Source organism: Amblyomma americanum, chromosome 2 (assembly GCF_052857255.1).
Source record: "Amblyomma americanum isolate KBUSLIRL-KWMA chromosome 2, ASM5285725v1, whole genome shotgun sequence".
NCBI lineage: Eukaryota > Metazoa > Arthropoda > Arachnida > Ixodida > Ixodidae > Amblyomma > Amblyomma americanum.
In genome coordinates this window covers 203,136,586-203,158,291 of record NC_135498.1, presented here as the reverse complement: position 1 = coordinate 203,158,291, position 21,706 = coordinate 203,136,586, and the positions used below count along the sequence as shown (strand labels likewise).

The 21,706-nt window shown below is 45.1% G+C and overlaps 1 protein-coding gene and 1 long non-coding RNA gene across 2 annotated transcripts in view; both read left to right on the top strand.

The window, feature by feature from the left end:
• SerT (Serotonin transporter) overlaps window positions 1–21,706 on the top strand; it is a 429,862-nt gene that overhangs the window by 125,103 nt on the left and 283,053 nt on the right. The gene's annotated exons all lie outside the window — the stretch shown is intronic.
• LOC144122109 (uncharacterized) lies at window positions 19,700–20,034 on the top strand. The gene is made up of 2 exons (XR_013312808.1): window positions 19,700–19,790; window positions 19,978–20,034. It is a non-coding gene; the product is annotated as an uncharacterized LOC144122109 (long non-coding RNA).

Here is a 21,706-nt window from a genome sequence, read left to right as displayed (position 1 = left end):
GCAGCCTGATCATGTGGTACCACATTGCATGGCCTATAGATTGCGCTACCAAACAGCTAACGCTTGTTACTTCGTCTTCCAGACGGTGGAGGCATAATTTTTGCAGCGAGAGCTACAAAGCCACAGTATCGTCATTTCGCCGTGCGTCTGGAAGGCCAGTTGTGCGCATGCGCGAGGAGCCGAGTGACGTCAGAGCACGCAGCTGGTGTGCCGTGCCGCGCACCTCGCAGCTGCGTGACCGCGGGGCAGACGCCGTTCGCCCCGCTAGTTGTGCGCATGTTCGAAGAGCCGAGTGACGTCGAGATGGTGCGCTTTAGGGCGCATTCACACTTGTCCAAAAATCCGGCGAGCGAAGCGGATTCGCTCGCCGGGAAAACTAGGACCTGTTCTCATCTATTAACGCCCGGGCGAAGCTGCTGTTTCTCGCTTTTCCACGCACTTTCCGGCCATCACGTCACCGCTCGCGGCGTACACAGATATGGTTAGAAAAGAGCATAAATCGATGCTGTATGTCTACCATAACCGTATGCACGCTTATGTAAATAAGCGCAGGCACATTCCCATTTTTAGTTCAGCGTATGCAGACAGACTCGTAACGAAACGCCCAGCCCAGTGGCGCCATCAGCTTGTCAGGACGGGAACTAGTGCTGTAAACAAAACCGGCGCTCCTCGTAAGCCTAGTAGCGGCAATATCGTCATTCTAAATAAAAATAAAGCAAATAGCAAATTTATCACTTATACTTTTGCTTATAGATGAGGTGAGACGAAGCGATGGACCGGTGTCTCATTTATGGCCAGTGAACGCGCTGAACAAGGCCGCAACAACGACGAATTCATTCCGAGGCGAGGGGCCCTGCGTCGAAGGGCGCCGCCATGTTTTTCGCCGCGGCGGCGAACGCGGAAAATTTGGGTCCAGCCCGATCGCCCTCGCCGCGCCGCTTTCCGCCTCGCTCGGTGTCAAAAGCGGCCAAATCCGCTTCGCTCGCCGGATTTTTGGACAAGTGTGAACGGGCCCTTACTGCACATGCGCAAGGGGAGGGGACGCGCTGCGGTGTGAGTATAAGTAGTGATAATAATAGAGAGCTTTAGTTTCACGTACGTAGAGGCTTCACGTACGTAGAGCTCTTACGGGTGACCAGTGCGCATGCGCAGAACGCAGAAGGTATGCTCGAGTCTCACGTACGTACGTGAGATTCGGATTTTTACGTTGCGGTCTTTGCGTTGCTTGCGTACGTAGCGTTGACAAACATGGCGGCGCCCAGCCCGCTTCACAGCGATAACAGCTTCGTCGCTAATCCCTCGAGGCGATATCGTGTTCTAAACTGTTGTATTCGCCTTCGATTTGCCCATTCTTACCCTCGCATAAGGTTTCAAGCGACAAATAGCTTTTGTTTTTCAGACAGAAGGGCGATTTTTCAGCTGTTAAGCCTGACGAAGTAGCGTTGGTCGTCGTCATAGCAACGGTCTCGCTATGAATGGCTTGGCTTAAAGACTTGTCTTGGATGATTTAGGCTACAACCAGTGTCTGTGTTTCTTAGTAGATGGCGCTAGGCGTAACGCGCGGCGTGTTTCGCGTACGTGTAACTATAAGGGTTTCAAACCACCTGCCTGCAGGCTACGTAGACTTCTCACGTTTGCGTACGTGAACCCTCTACGTACGTGAAACTAAAACACTCTAATAATTGGTTTTTGGAGAAAGGAATGACTCCCCGCCACTGCTTCACACCCGTGTGAGTATAAGACGGATGTGAAGCAGTGGCGGAGAGTCATTGCTGTTGCTGACAGTAAGAACGAAAAGGAACGTGCACAGGCCTGCCCACTGGCTCAAGCCGAGCCACAATCGCCGCCACGTGCAGAAAGTACGAGAGTTGAATCAAAGGAGAGCAAAGAGGGAAAGAAGAAACGCGAGCTATCATGCCTCAGGCCGATCCCGGATTCAGTGCAATACCGGGCCAACCTGACGCAGAGGTGAATCAAGTTTCAAGCACTCCGCCACATTTCCAAAAATTATTTGAATACCTTGGGTTGAAATGGGACCCGTAGCAGATAATAAATCGAGAGCCATTGCCAAGGAGAAGGCAGTTGTTGAGCGGCTTCGCAAATGTAATAAGCTCAACTCGTACAACCCTGGAGTTGTGGCCTGGGATCTGGCTGTCGGGAAAAGGAAGAACGTTCGGTGCAAGGCCAAGGGAGCAGCAGAAATGCCTGACAAGCACCTAGCCAAGAGGCGACGTCTGGACGCGGAGCAGTTGCAGCGTCGCGCTTTGGACCAGCTGGGTGAGCCGTCTTCCGAGGCGTGAAGGCTCGCCGCATGACCGACCACACGATCAGACTGACTGAGTGTTCCAGTGCGGCGCGCGGGTTTCAAGCGGTCTTTACGGGCCTAATCGTCCTAATCGGATAGGAGGTAGTGTTGCCATTTACACTAGGTCAGTTTTTTACTACGAAATTGTACCAGAGTTTACAAAGAGTACTGAAGACATTGAAATCTTATCTCTCAAACAAAAACATGAAACGCTGTCAGTCGTGTACAGGCCTCCAAGTGAAAATATTTCAAATTTCCTATCTTTTTTTGTCACTACTTGAGTACATTTGCACTAATAACCTCAGGTTTGTTTGTGGAGGGGATTTCAATATTAATATTAGTGAGAATAATGCTACTACAAATTATTTTGTCACTATAAATAACTCAGCTGGTTCTATAAATTTAATTAAAACACCTACTCGCGCTACGCCTTCTACCTCGTCGATTCTTGACTTACTTATTACAAATGTGGATTCAGTAATTAATACCGGAACAATTACTTCTGATATAAGCGATCATCATCCGGTCTTTATGCTTTACCATTTAAACATGCACCGTAAATCTGTTCCTCCAAAGTTGATCACTTTGCAGAGCATAACAACTCAAGCCTTGGAATCATTTAAACATTCTATTAGTTTATATGATTGGTCGCCAATATTCAGAATAACAAATACACAGAATGCGTATTCACAGTTCATGGCAATATCTGTACTATATGAGGAGCACTTTCCTCTTAAAACCATTAAACCTTCGAGAAAAGCCAGGAAACCATGGGTAACACGTGCCCATCTGGCTATGATAAAAAAGAAAAACTATCTTTACCATGTTTTTCTTCGTACACGCCTTTCTACTGCACTAAAGGACTTTGAGTTGAAAATAAACAGGTTAAATGCGGAACTAAGGTGAGCAAATAAAAACTTACTATCAAGATGTGTTCTCTGATATTGCTCGCCGTAACCCAGATACCACTTGGAAAATTATCAATACCGTGCTCAGCCGTGGAAATACCTACCAATCGCCCGAAAAACTAAGCCACCAAGATAAGGAAATAGCCGGCAAAGCCTTAGCAGAACACTTTAACGAATACTTTGTTAACATAGTATCACAGGACACCACCACTTTGATTCTGCGCTCAATAATAAAAAGCACTAGGGAAAGCCAATTTTTGGAGCCAACAAGCGAAACAGAAACTTATATGACCATTATGAACTTAAGTAATAGCACTGCGTTAGACGTTAACAATATGCAAGTGGGGCCAGTAAAGTATGTTTTAGAATTTATTGTCTAGGTACTTGTCCACATCTATAATCTTGTGCTCGAAACCGGTGCGTATCCAGAAGGCATGAAGCAGTCTAGAGTGACAGTAATATATAAAAGTGGTGACAGGAAATTAACATCAAACTATAGGCCGATATCGATTATACCCATATTCTCCAAGCGACTAGAAAAGCTTATCTCCTCGCATCACGCGGTTTTTAGACAAACACAATATTTTGTCTGAAGCCCAGTTTGGATTCAGGAAAAAGAAATCATCCGAAACAGCATTATTGACAATAAATGAGACAATTGTGGAAAACATTGAAAATAATATTTGCACGTTAGCACTCTTTGTTGATTTCACGAAGGCATTTGATTCCTTAGATCACAAGATATTGTTATCCAAATTATCGTCGTATGGCATACGCGGGAAGCCGTTAGAACTGATAACATCATATTTAACTTGAAGAAGCCAATGTGAATACATAGTCACTACACGGTCATTTTTTCTGCCTACTACATGCGGTGTCCCACAAGGCAGTGTTTTGGGACCTCTTATTTTTAATGCTTACATAAATAATATTGTTACAATTAATAAAACAGCGAAATTTGTCATTTGTGCGGATGACTTCAGCATCCTAATCTCAAGTCACATTGAAGATGAATTGATTAACAATACCAATGAAATACTTGAACAACTCCATATTTGGTCACAGTCGAATAAACTAAAGGTTAACGCAAAAAAAAACTAAAGCAGTTCCTTTCAGTGCAAGAAACAAGCCACATAAATCTAATCATATTGCTGGATATGCTGGACAACAAATTGATATTTTACATGAACATAAGATCCTAGGAGTTATTTTTTCATCTCATCTTAGCTGGGATTCGCAAGTCCAAAGCCTATGTATAAAACTCTCTGCAACAACAGGAGCACACTCTCGTTGCCGAACACTTCTCCCTAAGAAAATAAAGCTGCAAATATATTACGCTCTATTTTAATCTCATTTAAATTACTGTAGCCTTATATGGCTTACCACAACAAAAACAAACATTCAAAAAATACTGGCACTACAAAAAAAGGCCCTTCGCTATATTGCCAACGTTTCGTTCCTACACTCGACCCAAATGCTATTTCCCTCACACAAAATCGTCAGAGCTAATAACATATATGATTTCCGTATTTTGCGTTCTTTCATCTTCTCAACTTTTGAGCAGAAGAATTTTTTGGTACAAACTGCAAGTCTTACATTAAAAGAACAGTTATACCTACTCGTAGTACTGAATTATGGCATACTCCGCATTTCCGCACAATCTACAAATTTCAGTCATTGCAGCACAACCTCCCACAAATACTCAATCATCATCAATATGCCAAGATATTTTCATTTAAACAGATTCAAGAATCCTTTTCCAAACTATAAGTAGTCGCGCTTCTGATATATGTTTGCTTCACTTAGCTATTATTTCTCGTACCTGCATGCTCTCTTGATTTCAGTTATGGTTGTACAAATCTACAGTTTTATTCAAATATGTATGTATGATGTATTCTTGGGTTATTTCTGATAATATTTGGAAACTAAGCTTGTTTGTGTTTTGAATACTAATCAGTGTTATTATGTTATAGTATCTGCTATTCTATATCTATCCATTTTTTCTCTTAACTATTGTTAATAACTGTACCGGCACAGTCTGTAGATGTTGTCTGGGCAATGTCAAGCTGTGATTCACAGCATTTAGCCCAGATATCCTTCCAAACTTCTGGTAAAATAAAATGAAATGAATGAATTGAACCCGTTTGGCTGTGTGAGTGACGTGTGTGAACGACTCTGGCATAAGAAGCATTTGACGCCGGTGAGTGGTGGCATGCTTGCAACGCTTGGTTCGGCCCTACCCGAGTGGCTGGGGACGCAGCTTTGGCGAATGTTTGTGCGACGTGAAAGAACTTTCTGGCGAGGCAAGAAATTCCGCTGCACAGCGCTAGCAACGAGTATCATTACCTGCTGCAGTCAAGAAAGTTGAATAAAACGTACCACCTTCACTACATGTCTCGTCTTTAAAGTCTAACACGTAGCCATATATAATAAACTGTACAGGGTCGTTCAAAATATGTGCGAACACGGCGAAGCGTGACCGCGTGGGTTGCCTCTATGCCCGCTCGTCTCAGCTTTCAGGGTGAGGACACTGCCCGCGACGGCAACATGTTGGATCACACTCTCCCTTTCGGCGGCATAGAGCACAATGCGGCGGCGGGCCGCTCGGAAGACAAAACTGCCACTACCGCGTGAAAATCCGCAAACCTGGTGTTGTAACAAGAAAGGGTGGTACCAGAGATGTTTCAAACAGTGAATCGGAGTTAAGCTAAAATATGTCAAGTTTCGCAGCTCATCTGCTGAGAAATTCGGAGCCTTGCGAACATTCGTCACATTCTCACAGCGGTTGTAACATTTCCGGCGCTATCTGTAAACCCGGATACTCTACATCTCGATTGCTCTTCCAACAGTCAGAATTGCTTATTTAGAGCTGGAGTTTCATAATCGCCAAACACTGCCACTCGGGCAGTTCTAATGAGAATTTCAAGCTTTCCTGTCAACGACAGTTTCGAGGATGTTTGGGCATTAGCTTGCTCCTCTGTTGATACTTTGACAAACCAGTGGCAGTATATAAGAGATAAATATATGAAAGCATAACAACTATCAAAAGATTTTGACATACACTGCTCACCTCGCGTTTGGGGTGTTGTTGAAATAGACCAGTGAACTGTGTAGGAGTCTCACTGTTTAATGGTAATACAAAATTGGCTCATATTATTTTATAATTTGTCTTCCTTTCAAGAAATGTGTGAAACGGTCACTTTTGTTGAATCTGCTACTGCTTGGTTTTCTTTCGTAGTCTACAATTAACTTGTGCGTGTGTATGATTCACTTTGCACAAGAGCGTGATAGCCATAACCACTGCTTATTCGTGAAATTTTGACTTCAGTTTTGGGAAGGCTCAAAGCAATGCCAGCTCGTAATCACCAGCCTGTCCACTTCAACGAAACGAAATTAAAAGATATATACGTATAGCCACGAAATAAGTAAAATTCGTCCCTCGTGCTTCTGGGCAGGCATGTCCTGGAGCTTACTTTTTTTTCTCTTTCTTGATGACAGCATCGGCGATGAGAGCTTGCCTGCCGCGCGTCTTTCTGCTCAACATGAGTCAAATTCTCTGCTCCTGTCCATTCACCACTTTCATTTCATTTCTCCATTCTCTCTGCTATCCTTTATTTCCGCTGCCCCAGCTCAGCTGCTTCCGTATCGACGGCAGATGCCGGGGCTAGCAGAAACCTTTTCTTTCCTTTTTAATATTTTAATAAAACCACTTACTGCAATTAGCCCGGACAAGTACCTAATGAGAGGTCTACTGCCTTGGCCAGCGACTATGGAGTAAGGCGGCAAGCCAGCGTCTTTTGGCAACTGGAGCAGACAATTACGCTGAAGCGAGAAAGGCGGCTTGTGTTGCTCCGACTCCCCTTAGTTGAGTTTGGCGTGAATAGTGGCATTGAAATTAACCCGTAATCTAGAGTTGAATTTTTCAGGTTTCTTTGTGAATCGGTCGCTTTTCTTGTTTTTCCTTAGCCATTAGCAAACGAGAAAATATGAACGTATTGTTTCAGACATGTCCTCAGTTGTCCGCCCCAGAAGAGTGTGGTGACGGATCGTTTGGAAAAACATTTCCTATTACTGCTTAAAAGTATTTACATATGGTGGAGTAATAAGACAAAGTCATCCCAGTTAATGTTGGACAAGCGGGTGTTAACCACGCAAAAATAGTCATGTTCGGCAGATCATCCTCCGCGCTGCTGGCATACCTGAGAAACTTGGGATCTAGTAAACTGTTTTTACGGTAGAACAGCAAATGTAGCATAATCCAACAGCATTCGGCGACTCTGATACTGTAAATTATGACTACGAAGGAGGCGCCTATAACCGCAGGCTCTTTTTAAGTGTAGCCAGTGAGTGGGGAACGCAGCGGCCAGTCATATCTTTTCGATCGGCGTGCATTCGCAGCGACTGCATCATGTAAAAAAACATTCAAAACTGGCAGAACATTGCTGCCACGAGCGAAACAACCATGTAGCCTCAATTTACAGTTTATTCGCATCATTGCAGTCGCCACGCAACCGCACAAAAACGACGCCACATTCATAGCGCGCAGTATACGCGACCGGCGCGTGTTACCCAACATGCCGCTGCGAGGGGGAAATGGCGGCGCAGGGTGCTACAAAGGGTGTCCTCACCCTGAAAGCGGAGGCGAGGCGAGCAGGCATCGAGGCACCCACCCTATGGCCACGCTCCGCGGAGCGTCAGCGCATCCGGCACGGTCGCGCATCGAAACAATGCGGCGCAGGCGCACAGGAGACAGGAGGCAGTGCTTCGTGTCGTCTGCTAGAGTGCGGAAGCGCACCGTGCTTGCTTTGCTGGGAAGCGCTCAGACGCGCCGAGTTGGCATTGTCGCATTTTACTGACTGTAGCGCGTTGTTGTTGGTCCCGCACACGTCAACTCAGCAGCATGTGTCCCCGCGGAGTGTACTCGGTTAAATGCAGGTGTTTCAAATTTCTCAGCTCTATTCTGGATTGGTTATGCTGTGAAATGCCCAAAAGCGACTCACGCTATGGGAGACGTCGACGTAGTAGGGGGATCAGTATCATTTCGACCCTCGGCGATTCTTACCATGCACGGATATAGCGCATTAAATGATCGTCTTTCCTTTAGCCTCCACCAAAACAGGGCCACAGCGGCCGAGATCGAACTTGGTTCCTCCGACTCAAAAGTCAGGTGCTCCCCACAGTGCAGGCGCAGCGAGACATTCTCAGCACTTGACCGCACTCTACAGGCGGCGTGGGGTAACGGAGCAGATTTGTTTTCTGTCCGTTCTTCCTAAGTCGAATGAGATGTTTTACAGCAGGAGCTGCTAAACCATGTGCATGGAGATGGCTTCAGCTTTGCTCTTCTGGGTCCATGTTCGGCCTAGGGCGAAATAGCCCGCCGATTGCTTGATAGTACTTCGAAACTTACTATAAAATTCAAAGAAAGCACCGAACCTTGTACGATTTTTTAAAAGGTATGAAAGTAAATTTCTACAATCGTGTGACTGTTCCTTTACTCAAGAAATCTTTACTCGCACCATTAAGAAGGCTGAACAACAATGTATTTCGTTGGAAGCTCATGCCATAAGTCAAAGGACCCTGATCGTAGCACTGAAATGCCTTATTAGAATTATTTCTACTCTGTTGCCGCGCCACTCACGTGTTTTTCCTTTCTCCGCTGACGCTTTCTGCCGGCATCGCTTTCTTCGAACGTGGTGTACCGTAGCGTAACATCAAGGAAACAGCCGTATGAAACAGCCGCGAGGAAAGGGCCTAATCAGGAACAAATGTTTATTGCAGGAAGCACATTTGCTATAGGCTTCCAGTCGAAAAGTCTCAGGTGGCGACGGTGACAATAAGAAGAGCGCGGCGCGTGGGCTCTATGCCAGTTAAACGCTCCTTGCAGCAGGATACTTGGGGCCAGAGACCTCATAATAAATGACTCTAGGAATGAAAGCGACAAAATGAAGCGTTTGCACCTAGGTTGATTGAAGGCTATAGCTTGAATCACATTCAAGATCACCACACAGAATTCATTCACAACAGAAAAATCTAACTAGCTTTAAAATTTCAATTCCTCTGCGCTAATTGTTGTTGTCGAACATAAAAAGCTCATTTCATTTACTCTTGTGATTGCTCATGGCACACGGCCCACTGCTGTATACTTTTAGCTGTTTTCTTTTTGCACCCTATCACAGTCAAGTTGATCGCGTCGAAAAGAAGTATTTTTTTTTAAGTTCTCAACGACGAAATTGCTTAGCTTTTCGGATTAAAATACCATTTGCTAATATTTTGCGGTGAAGTAAGAACGTACCAAATTCCAGAACACATAGAAATTGAACTGCAAAATGCCAAGTAATAAATAAACAGTCGAAAGATCGTGAAACAAATTGCAATTCCAAACAAGCTCATTACGCATCGTATTACAAAAACGATGCTCTCTCTTACTTGGCAGCATATTGAAGCATAAAAATGCAAACGACGAAAAACCCTACTCACAACCCTACGCTGCATAGCGAACTAAGGCTCCTGCTCAAGCATTGCAGCGGTTCCCTTTGACTTTCTGTTGCCATCTTTCTTTTACACTTAGTTCACCCTGAACCCTACGCAGTGTCCCGAAAATTATTTACAACTTTCGGCATGAGACAGAAAAAAGCTACTACGTGCCACACACTCAGAGAAAAATGCGCGCATTCAGTTTGTACACACTTACGTTCATAGCGTGTCAAAAGTTTAGATTGTATCCTGCTATAGACGCTGAAGGTGTCGGTGCTCCTCTACGGACATTTCTCACATGGTAGGAATACAGTACGCGTTTAAAAATCACCAACATGACGAGACAAGTAACCTTCGATCAGAATCGACAACTGGAGGCAAAATTACAACCTCGCACATCAGGTATTTTTTCATGGGCACAAAAGTTTGACATCAAGATAAAGCATCTAATTGAGAACGCAAAACTGATTGTAGGAAATAAAATTTATTTTCCACCGAGTCTGTTCAGGGCTTGCTCATGCGCGGAGTTTTATTTTCTCCTGTGTGCTGCTCTTCAACGAGTTCCATGACCAAGGTCAGTAGTGGGTCGGTTCGCCTCCTGCGTTTATGACGGCTTTCATCCTGTTCTGGAGGGACCTGTATGGGGACCTACAAAGGCTCGCATTGGACCTCAGCCGCTCCCACTCCTCTTGAGCAAAAATCCACAGAGCATCCGCTGAGAGGCCGTGCCGCTGTCGGCAGGTCGTGGCGCTCTTCATGAGGCCCCAGGAATTTTCAATAACATTTAGGTCAGGGGACTGAGGAGGCCATTCCAGCCCTGCGATGTCACGGAGCTCAAGAAACGCAGAAACTCTTTTCGATTTGTGTATTCGCGAGTTATCATGCTGCAAAATGAAGTCGCTCTCCGGAAATGGTCCTCCTAGAAGGCACGGGAAGAGCACATCGTCCAGGATTGAGCAGTATGCCTCTCCACTGAAGCGGCTCTCTAGGCGAACCAGGGGTGCAAGGCCTTCGGCGGTCACAGCGCCCCAAACAATCACAGCGGACCGGCCGCTGGCAGCGACCTGCTGCATGTACTCAGGCATATACCTGCAGAAAACGAAAAAAAATTCTTAGTGTTGGTAAAAAATGCAGGTGTGAGCGGCAAGCTAGAATGAATAGAAATATCAATTAGTATCTCTTAGAATTGTCTAGCGGTCATTACCGGGCCACCCAACAAAATCATACAAAAAGGCCATTTTTTATGAATTCAGTTGCTTTGAGAGATCATAAAATACTCCGAAACTATGCCACAGCGTAAAAATTGGCCGTCTATCGGCACCTACTTCTCGATGAATGAATGAATCAATGAACTTAATTCCCGTCATCACGGGGCCTCACGGTCGGGGCGCAGCAATGAGGAGGGGGTGCCTCCCAGCCGGGTCTCAGTATCGGAGACCGCGCAGAGAATCTTGTAGTAAGCTGTCTCCGCCTGACGGATGATGTCTCTTTGCTAATCTGGGTCGTGGCTCCGGATCAGCTCTTGCCTGGTGGCAAGGTCTAAGATGCTTTTTAACCCCAGGAGAACCCGGACACTCCCAAATTAAGTGATTTTGCGAAGTCATTTTGTGGCAGTTACTGCAGAGCTCAGGCTCCCCAGTGTCTTCATCGTGTAGTATTCAGTGCGGAAAGAATCTGCTGACCTGAAGCCTCCTCCAGGTTCTGCACTCTTTTGGAGTGAGCGACCTATCAGGAAGTGAGAGTCTTCTCCTATTCAGCCTAGGTGTTTCGGTTATTTCTTTATACCTGATGAGAGTGTTTTTATTCCCACTCAGGGACACCTCCAGAGCAGCTCGGATGTATAATTCTCGAGCGAGACTGTGAGCAGCCTCATACAGCGGATTGCTATCATGAGCAGGAACCCTTATGAGGGAGACCTCTCCGCTTGAGGGGTAATCTGGCGGCTTGACTGGAGCCCACCCCCTTAAAAAAGTTGTGAACAGCTGCATTACTGTCAGACAAGATGATCTTGGTTATGGTACTGACGCACGCTAGGGCAATAGCAGCCTCCTTTGCCACTAACGACTTCCTAATATTAACCGATCCTACAGTCACTTTCTCACCATTCCCTTATTTCTTGATGAACAAGATGTTCTGCGCGATTTAAATGTACGCGCCAGCTTATAACATTCGATATTAATAGATTTCAGCTGTAACTGACACAAACTCTGAAACTAGTTATTATGGTTGTAGCGTTCGTCACTGATCGTAGCTGTGCTGGTATTTTAGAGACTTTCTTTATTTTTGTCGGAGGTTAATATAAAATTTTGATTAATGTACGCGCTTTGCAGAACTACAGTTGTTAGGCCACTGCAAAAATTATTCTTGACACTTGTTAGAACAAGCATATTAACGTTTAACGCCTAATAACAGTAAATACTAGTGCCTAAAATGATCCTTCATTTTAGGATACAATTGCTTCAATGATTATACTTACCGGCAGTTTTCAGGCGGCCACACTCTCTGACACTGGTCCCACCTTGTCGTGAAAGCAGATTCGTCAGTAAATACGACATTTACACAGTGCTCCGCTGTCCATTGCTCATGATCTCGGGCAAATGCCAGGCGCTTCTCCTTGTTCTTCTCGCTCACAAGTGTCTTCTGTACAGCTGTTCTTGACTTGAGGCCAGCCGCGCGCAGGCGAAGCGTCACTGTTGCGTTTGACACACCTGGAAGCCCGGCAGTATTCTTAATTTTAGTCGCACTAGCAGTGGGCTTGTCCACAGCGGCCGCAACGATGTTCATGTCGTCGTCTTCATTGGTGACTTTGGGACGGCCTGTCCGCGGATGATCCTTGATCCTTCGCTCCTTTCGATATGCCTGAACAATACGGTTCACGGTCGAAAGTGGCCGATTTGTTAACGTTGATATCCTCCTCTGAGAATATGCTTGTAGGCTGAGCGCTACAATTTGCCATCTTTCGCTATCCGGAACACGAGACATCGCTTGCTCTGCCAAGGTTCGGCGAAAAATGACACACCGCTCGACTGTTACACCGCTTTTATTACTGGGCCAGCATAAAAAATAAGCATGAAAAGAAAAAAAAGTGACATCATTACTTTTAAAACTGTTAGCTTGACATTTGTCAGCCGATGAACATAAAGAATGTGAGTGGATCACGCTTTCACAAGTCATTCGAGAATCATTCCCTAGTACAGAGCAGTCGCTTAGCTTGACACGTATTTGCAGCAGCTTATCAGCCGCGCCAGCGGATAAGAGATTGCCGTGCCAAAGCTAGCTCCCTCTGCCAGTTGATACCCTTCCATGAACAACGCGCTGCAGTCAGTAAAATGCGACAATGCCATCTCGGCGCGCCTGGGCGCTGCCAGCACAGAGTTAGGTGCGCTTCCCAGCAAAGCAAGCACGGTCCGCTTCCGCACTGTAGCAGACGACACGAAGCACTGCCTCCTGTCTCCTGAGCGCCTGCGCCAAATTGTTTCGATGCGCGACCGCGCCGGATACGCTGACGCTCCGCGGAGCGCGGCGACGCTGCGCCGTGTTCGCACATATTTGAACGACCCTGTACATCTCAAGCCAAAGCTTTTACCCAACGTTCCGAAGCCAACTCGGCTCCTTCATCAGGGGTGACTGAGGGCAATAGCTAGCTTCTGTTAAGTATGGAGGGGGAAGAGGGGGTCAAAGGAAAGACAGCTGTGATGCGAAAGGCGTGGGGAGGAGGGCTTAGGCAGTTATTCACGCTGGCGCACTGCAGGGATCTGGTGAATGGCGACTTTTTTTCTTTGAGTTCAAGAGCGAAGTCCCTGGGCATATACTGGGGGCAGGTTTCCTTTTGTGCGGTTGATATTGTTCGGGGTGCTTTGGATATGCCAGGATTCCAGAAGGAGCCTCTTGTGGTAATTTGTTTCGGTTCCGAGGATGCGGGTCTCTTCAAAGTTGATTCTATGGTCGGAGTCCTCGGAATGTTCGGCTACTGGATTGCGCTCTCTTGCGAATTTTCGGACGTCGTTTTTATGTTGCCGAATTCTTTCTTTGAAATTTTTGGTTTCGCAGATGTAGCTACGCAAGTGTGGATTCAAGTGTGTTTATTAGTGTGATTTGACTGGGATCCCATACTGCTCATGCATATTCTAGCTTTGACCGCAATAATGTTTTGTATAGTGTTAGTTTTATCGGCAGAGGCACAGCAAAGAAATTTTGGCGTAAGTATCCAATTATTAGTGATGTGTTCGGCGTCCATATGCCGTGATAGCATATGTGAAATATTACCACCTAGGTATCTGTATGAGTCGACGGATTCAAGGAAATTGTCGCGAAGAAAGTGAGTGCGAGTGTTGTCAGTGGTATTAGTGTGACGCGATACATGCATTGTTTTACATTTGTTAGCATTTAGTCGCATAAAGCGCTTATCGCACCAGCTAGATATGCTTGCAAGATCTTCTTGAAGCTTAATAGAATTAGTGTGGTCAGTTATTTTGCGATAAACGGCGCATTCATCTGCGAAAAGTGTGATGGATGAATGGGAAATGCATTTAGAAATGTCGTCAACGTAAATAAGAAATAAAACAGGTCCCAGTACCGATCCCTGGGGTACGCCCGATGTTACGGTAACGCGAGAAGATGAACAGTTGTAAACAGAAGCCTACTGACTTCGATTTGACAGAAAGCTTTTAATCCAGTTTAGTACGTTTGGATCAATGTTGAGCATGCCAATTTTAAAAATTATGAGATCGTGTCAAACAGTATTGAAAGCTTTCGCAAAGTCGAAAGACACGCAGTGTACATCGAACCTCTTGTCAGCATGTGCAGATAGGTCATTAGTAAAAGATCTAAATTGTGTTTCGCATGAGAATTTCTTTCTGAAACCGTGTTGTTTAGCCACAAAGAAGGAATTAGACTCAAGGAAATTGATGAAATGAGAATATAGCATGCTCCAAACGTTTACATCAAATAATTTTGAGTTATATAGGACGATTGCTATTACGGGTATCAGTGTTACCTTATTTAGGGACCGGAACAACCTTACCAACCCTCTACTCGCTTGGGAGTACTGATGAGCCTAGATACTGAGAAAAAATCATCGAATGCATAATGAAAGAATACGGTTGAATAATTTTGAGCACTTTGAAATAGATTGAATCTTCGACCGATGAAGAAGATATTCTAGCGAAAGATACATTGGCCATGAACTCGCAGTCTCGCCATGCTCGCATTCCCACCGTGGTCGCACCGCACCACGTGACCAACCACGTACTGGTCACGTGGCCAACCGCGTGACGAACCACGTGACAACTAGCCGGACAACCAGACTAACTTGGACTGGCAATCAAGATTAACCAAGACTAACCAAGCTATGACTTAGCTTCCGCTAGGTATATCCTGGCATAGCCTAGCTAAGCCACTCCAAATTTTTTCAGGTTTTCAATCAACTTTGCCAAACCAGCCCATTCTATAGTAATGGAATTCATTGCCAAGAAAGAGCAATTAGGCACAGACGGAAGAGTCGTAGGAGCACTTTTGAAGAAAACGGAACAAAGTACATCATTTAAAACGGAGCAGCACTGGTTCGGAGGGATCGGAAAATTGCCCGAAAGGGCTAGTTTAGATACTTTGCTTTCTTTGCACCAACAAAGTTCCAAAATTTGCGTGGTGGATTAGATTTTAGAAGTGATGGGAGGGTGCTATCGAAAAAATTTTTTGTATTTTTGACGGCGATAGTTCTCTGCGTAAATGTTATATCATGCAGCTCAGCGTTCTGGAAGGTTAGTTGCTTTGGCGTGACGAAAAATACGTTTATTTTATTGTGCAGGCGGCGTAGGGTTCCAGTAAACCACAGTGAGGCAGACTTCGAAACAACCTTTCTTTTAGGCAAATGGCAATCTATTAGCATAAGCAGTTAGTGCTTGTACAATGTCCAGTTCTGTTTAGGAGTACGTTTGGAAAAGTTTAGTGTGTACTCAGTAATGAATGATTCTAGTTCAGCGGTGATGGGTGTGGTATCGGTGGCATTGAAATCGCATAGTTTTAACGGCTTTCGTAAAACAAACTTTCTTCGTAATTGTCTTGTGGAGAAGCAAGTTTTCAATGATTCCTTTAATGTACGTTGGAGTAGAGACCGTATCAGGAGCTGTGGTAAAAAAGATTTCTAAAGTATTGAATTATTCATTTATTTATTTATTACTGCGGAGTCGCTTTACTCCAAGCAGGGGTGAGCACAGACAGAAGTAAAAAATAAACAAGATTTAGACGAGCGTCGTGCAAAAGCGAACAGATGATGCGAGAAAAAAGCAACGAGAGTTTCACATACAAAAGGCTCTCAAATTATCAGCAAACATTTCTACATTCCGGCTCTTCATTACACACTTCGGAAACTCATTCCACTCTGTAGTCGATTTGACAAAAAATGAGCGTTTAACTGTATAAGAATATGCAAGAAATTCTAGTAGCATTTTTTCATGGTTGTAACGCGTACTTGCTCACGAAGCAGGAGTAATATAATCATGAGTTTTTAGTTTATTCAGAGTATTTTATATTAGGTACAAACTTTTCAACCTTGCTTCAGTGCGCCTTGCCTGAAGAGATTCTAGGTCAATAGAATTGATCATTGCTGTTACACTATCCGTTCCTTTGTGTCTGTTGCAACTGAAACAGGCTGTGATCCTTCGCACTGTTTCTAATTTGGAAGTATTCTTGGCTGTAAATGGGTCCCATAAACAACAGGCATATTCCAGACGAGGCCGCACTAAAGCCTTATACGCTGCCAGTTTCACGTGTTTTGGGGCCTTCAGCAGTTTGCGTCTCAAACATCATAGAATCTTCAGAGCTTTCCCGCAAGTAATAACGAAGTGGGCATCCCAGTTTAGGCGATTAGCTATCTGAATTCCAAGGCATTTTACAAACGAGGATTTCGGGAGTGGTACGCCAGCTATACAATATGGATGAGTCAGAACAGTTTATTTTTCACAAATTCTGAGTACCGAACATTTATTAATGTAAGAAACATATCCCATTGCTGGCACCAGCTTGAGAACTTCTGCATGTTACCGTTAAGCTTAATTTGGTCAGCTGTGGAATTAACTAAGGAGTATAAAACACAGTCATCAGCAAAAGTTTAACTTTAATTTCGGAATCAACCACATTAATTATGTCATTTACATAGATTGAAAATAGGATAGGCCCCAGAACTGATCATTGTGGAACGCCAGATGAAACCGGAAGTGCATCAGAGTACTCATCGCCAACATGAACATATTGAAATCTGTCTTCTAAGTAGGCTGTAATCAGGTCAATAATGTAAGGATTTATTTCGGCAGTGTAAAACTTTCCTCTCAGTTTAGTGTGGGGTGTCTTATCAAAGGCTTTGGCGAAGTCAAGAAAAACAGTGTGGATTTCTTGTTTGTTGTTAACTGGAATAAAAAATCAGGGCAAGCGGTTATCAGTTTAGAGACGGTAGATAAGCCACGCCTAAACCCACGTTGCTGATCACTCAAGAAATGGGTCGATTTCAAAAATTGCTTAAAGCTCGGCAGATCACATGCTCGAAGATTTTGCAGCTGGTCGAGACCAAAGATATTGGGTGATAATTAGATACACAAGATAGGTCCTTGCCTTAAGAAACAGGTACGACACGTGCGGTTTTACATTCTGATGGGACAGCGCACTGAGGCAAACAGGCGTTGAAAATAACTTCCAGGTAATGTGACAACCATTCTGCATAACGGCGGAGAAAAGCTGAAGGAATGTTATCAGACCCACTAGACTTTTTAACGTCAAGCTTCAGAAGAAAATTAATATTTTGCATTAAAGTGTAGCCGTCGGGGTTTGAGGTAAAACTCGAGTTTTTATTAGTATACTCTGATTGAAAATACTCATTACACACACCAACAATATCTTTTGGCCCTGTGACAGGAGAACCATTAACTATTAATGACAAATTGCGTTGCTTATTACCATTATTGTAGCGCCAGAACTTTTCCGGTGCTTCACTGAGAAAACGCGCAAGCGTAAAATTAAAAAACGGAGTCCTTAGCTTGCTCGATCTTATTTCTTAATAAACTGCCTAGCATACTCTCTTATTCCGATTACTTGAACGCCGCATTCTCTTTAGCTTACGTTTAGTGCGGATGACGTCTCGCGTAATCCATGGGTTTTTTTTCTTAACATTAGGAACATACATTGTCAAGCAATTGAGGCATATCTTTTTACAGATGTATCATAACACATTTACATTCTCCTCAGCCCTAAAGGTGCCAAGATGGGTCTATAGAAAATCCAAATTTCCTACATCATCAGCTCTATTAAAATTTTTCACAACAATGAGACGCTTTTTGCTCTCAACATAAGCCGACAGGTAAAAAACACAGCAAACAAGATCATGATCAGATACACCCTCCAAAACATGAACAGCAATACACTTAAGGGCAGAACTAATCAATACTAATTAAAAAATGTGCGATACAGAGGCACAGATCCTGGTTGGTCTGTCAACAATCTGGGTCAGATTACACGTGAAGGCAGTGTGCAAAAGGAGCTCATAATGACCCGGATTGGCGCCCATAGTACTCATGTGGATCCAATTTATATCAGGAAAGTTGGAACCGCCACCTAAAATCAACTTCACTTGGTCGCCCCGGAATCGGTTAACATAATTGCACAGCTCTTCAAGCAAAAGGCGACATCAGCATTACGAGGGTGATATACTACGCCTAATACAACAGTGTTGCCACAGAAATCAATCTTACAAAAAAAGACTCATGGTTAGGAATACCCGGCAGCCCCACAGTAGATATACTTTCCTTAAGCACTATCGCATCTCCACCTCCACGTGTCGCTCTGCCGCATCGCAATATTCTCTAGGCGGGGGAACCATTAAACCGTCAGGCATTTCACAATGAAGCCAGGTTTCTGTCAGAAAGTTAATGTGCGGGTCCAGGTCGTAAAGGAGTGCTTCGAATTCGGCTGTCTTATAGGCCATGCTTTGAGCGTTGAAGGAAACGAGTCGTAACGGTCTGGTATTATCAGCTCGTCATTTATGAGTCTTTTGTTTCTGATTCCACGTGAAATACGTGTCGATGTTGAGGGAACACTGACATTGCCAGAATTCTCGCCTTCTCGAATCTTATTTGCGTTCATTTGAAATGGTAAGTTTCCGTCTTTCATTCCTTACTGCATTCCAGACGTATGTCTTACCATTGAAAACTAGCTTGTGAAGTTATACGTGTGCCTTTTCCTCAGGTTTGCAATTATCTTTAACGGTAGACCACAGCAGTTTCCGTAATTTTTCAATTCTAAGTGGGAAGTCCTAAGATAGTAACATTCCTGAGCCTTTCAGCTTCTTAGCATTCCTAAGAAGTTTAATTTTTTTATTAAAATCGAAGAACCATATTATCAGTGGTCTACTCTTATCTTCAAATTGCCTGCGGAAGCGGTGTATGCTTTCAACGCTCCCGACCGTAACACGTAGCTTTTTTCAAACACTTCTGTTAACACGGCATCCCTACGGCTCCTCGGCGTTTCTGCGCTATCGTCCTTGACACAAAAGATAGTCAAGTTATACACCAAGCGCGATAATTCAGGTCATAAACCTTGCTACACAGTGATGCAATCTGTCCCCGTAACTCCAGAGCAGAACTCTCGCATTCCTCTACCCTCTTTATTGTCTGCGTGAAAGAGTCGTTTTCTTTAATAGCAGGCAGCCCCCGGTTTGAATCAGATATATGGCCATCCAACTTCTCCCTTATAATTTCAGCTCAGTTGCAGACACTTTCTGATTTTCAATAATGGTTTCCAACTGATCAGACACTGACCAGGTGGGGCCTGGATTGGTTTCAACGTCCCCACTCAACAAGAGTACCAGTAGGCAAAATGAGTCAAAGCAACCCGCAACACACTCACATAGCAACTCTGAGGAAGAGAGCACACCAAACACAAAGAATCACTTTTAAATTCAAGGCGTTGCTTGTAACTGACCTGCACGAAGAAGACGAGGCACTTAAGATGCATCTGCATCCTGTATCAGATAGCAGCTTATCAGCCCGAGAACGGCGGGCCGCATCTTTCCCTCCCTCGTTCCCCTTCCCCTCTTTCGTTTCGTGGCCTTTAAAAAGGTTTGGTTTGGTTTATGGGGGTTTAATGTCCCAAAGCGACTCAGGCTATGAGAGACGCCGTAGTGAAGGGCTCCGACAATTTCGACCACCTGGGGTTCTTTAACGTGCACTGACATCGCACAGTACACGGGCCTCTAGAATTTCGCCTCCATCGAAATTCGACCGCCGCGGCCGGGCCTTTAAAAAGGAGAGGAATAAACTGCCGAGGGGCTTTTTTCTTCGTCGGCACAGCACCTTGCTGCAATGTGTGCCTATTCCCTTTAGACGTACGATACATGGTGTCAGAAGTGGGGTTGCCCCGCCGATATGGATATTGTCAAGCCTCCAGAGCCGCTACAGTTCTCCGGAAACCTACGAAGAAACTGGCACACGTTCAAGCAAAAACTGGAGCTTTTCTTCACGGCTACGCCCACTACACCGCCCAGATCGGAAGCCGCCAAGACGGCAATCCTTCTGAGCGCCGCGGGTGAAGAGGCTCTCGACGTCTATAACAACTTCTCCTTCGAAGCAGGTGAGAGCAAGGAAGACTACCAGACAGTGCTGCGCAAGTTTGAGGCGTACTGTGTGGATGAAGGAAACGAAGTTTACGAAAGACACGTTTTTCGCCTCCGCGTGCAGGATGAAGGAGAGCCTTTTGAGCAATATCTGCGGCAGTTAAAGAAATAGGCGAAGCTATGCAATTTCGGCACGCTCGAAGAATCTATGATAAGAGATCAGGTTGTTTTCGGCACTAACAATCCGAAGATAAGAGAGAAAATGGCCGATATCTTGGCTATGACCTCTTTTGCCGCTGTGCCTCTTAGCTTCTGGCGTTCTTCAGCAGTTCATCAGCGAGCGAAGTTTTCCAGAAAACGCTAACTGAAATCTTCGAGGGACTGGAAGGCGTCCGCATATACATTGATGATATTCTAGTGTGGCGTGACAGTGAGAAGCAGCATAACGAGCGCCTCCATGCCGTGCTAACGCGGGCAGCACAGGCGGGCTTGACGTTTCCCAGGCAGAAATGCGTGTTTTGGGTTGAAAGAAATTGCGTTCTTGGGCGACGTAATAGGTGAGCAAGGCGTTCGTCCCGGTCGCAACTTAGTTGAAAGCGTCCTTTCGCTGCCGGCGCCGCAAGATAGGCATTCAGTGCGCAGAATGATGGGCGTTGTTAACTACTTTCGCAAGCACGTCCCGTCACTGAGTGATAAGGCAGTCTTACTGCGGACACTCTTAAAAGAAAACGTCATGTTTGAATGGACGGCGGCGCATCAGCGTGAATGGAGAGAAATTTGCGACGCACTGACAAACCCTCCATTACTCGCGCTTTTTGATGAAGCAAAGGAAACCAAGATCACTGCGGACGCTTCGGGGAGTGGTTTGGGCGCTGCACTACTGCAGCGATATGGCAGTGACTGGCGACCAGTGTCGTACGCATCAAGGACCCTAACAGGTAGCGAAACCCGCTATTCGCAAATTGAAAAGGAAACGCTTGCGGTAGTGTTCGCATGCGAAAACTTCCATCATTTTGTTTATGGCCGCAGGGTACTGATCGAAACTGACCATAGGCCCTTGCTTGCAATTTCCCAAAAGAACATTGCAGACATGCCTCCGCGATTGCAGCGTTTTTTTATTAGGCTGCTACAATATGATTATACGTTGCAGTTCGTTCCTGGCAAAGACTTGCTGCTGGCGGACATGTTGTCACGTGCACCGGTGCCAACGCAGGCGTCGAGTGCCTCATCGGAAGCAGACTGCGACATCCATGCCGTACAGGTCGTCTCCAGCATCGTAAGCACGCCAATTAAAGAGCGTCTGGAAAAGGAAATCAGGGATGACCCGTACATAAGCGAGGTGAGACAGCGAATTTCACAAGGGGCTGCCATCGACGGTGAACTGAAGCCGTTTGCCAGAGAGCTGTCTGTGGTAGAAGGAAT